This window comes from Limulus polyphemus, unplaced genomic scaffold (assembly GCF_000517525.1).
Source record: "Limulus polyphemus unplaced genomic scaffold, Limulus_polyphemus-2.1.2 Scaffold2758, whole genome shotgun sequence".
Taxonomy (NCBI): Eukaryota; Metazoa; Arthropoda; class Merostomata; order Xiphosura; family Limulidae; genus Limulus; species Limulus polyphemus.
This window is the reverse complement of record NW_013668368.1, coordinates 151,429-152,886: the sequence shown is the minus strand read 5'-3', so window position 1 is coordinate 152,886 and position 1,458 is coordinate 151,429.

Here is a 1,458-nt window from a genome sequence, read left to right as displayed (position 1 = left end):
TAAATGTGAGCAGACACTTAAGAAAGGGCATCGTTGGGCGTGTGCCAGGAGGCAGTCAATGTTAAAGCAAGGAATACAGCTCTAATTAAGGAAGGGATAGTCGAGAAATCAGATAGTCCCTGGTCAGCTCCCGTCGTGTTAGTGCAGAAGAAGGATGGGATCCAACTTTACTGTGTGGACTTCAGGGCTCTTAACAGTATAACTGAAAAGGACTCATATCCACTGCCAAGAATTGATGATACTCTCGATGCCCTAAGTGGAGCCAGGTGGTTTTCAACTATGGACTTAAAGTCGGGTTTCCATCAAGTGAAAATCGTTGAAGCAGATAAACCTAAGACTGCATTTAGTTATGTCCAAGGTCTCTGGCAATACTGTGTGATGCCATTCGGGCTTAGCAATGATCTAGCAACATTTGAGAGGCTGATGGAAAGAGTACTGGAAGGCCTACAATGGAGGATAGCCCTAGTGTACCTGGATGATGTCATCGTTTTTGCAGCAACGTTTGATGAGAAAATGTCTCTGCTAGAAGTATTCAAGCATTTGAAAGCAGCAAACCTCAAACTCCATTCCAAGAAATGACACTTGTTCCAGAAGGAGGTGCTTTACTTGGGTCACATTGTAAGTGAGCAGGTGTGTGAACTGATCCTGACAAGGTGAAAGCAGTGTATGATTGGCCAACACCAGAAAATGTGGGAGAGTTAAGAAGTTTTTTGGGACTATTTACCTATTAATGGAAGTTTGTGAAGGACTTTGCAACTATAGCTGCTCCACTACAAAAAAAGGCCAGAAGTTTGAATGGACAGTTTCTTGCCAGCATGCTTTCAAGATATTGAAAGAAAAATTGGCAACCACTCCACTTTTAAAGCTTCCAGATCCCTCACTGCCATACATACTGGATTGTGATGCTAGTAATGTCGGAATTGGAAGAGTGTTGTCTCAGAAAGTTGGTGAAAACGAACATGTGGTGGCCTACTTCAATAGGTTCTCGAGCAGACCAGAGAGGAACTACTTTGTAACACGGAGGGAACTCTTTGCTATAGTAAAGAGTGTGACATATTTCCATCCCTACCTTTAGGTTTACCATCAGGACAGACCATGCTGCATTATGCTGGTTAAGATCATTAAAAAACCCAGAGGGACAACTGGCACGTTGAATTGGAAAGATAGACCAGTATAATTATGATATTGAATACAGAGAAGGAAAATCTCATGGAAATGCCGACGGACTGAACCAAAGACCCTTCCAAAATGACAGCAGACATTGTTACAAAAGAGAGGTTGAACTAACCAGGTTTCATCAAGCTGAAGTCATCGTGACTGAAGGAGTTGATGATGGTGAAGTGGAACGATGTGTATATATTAAAGCAGACACTTAAGGAAGGGGCATTGTTGGGCGTGTGCCAGGGGGTAGAGCCAGTCAATATTAAAGCAAGGAATACAACTGTAAAGAAAGGACAT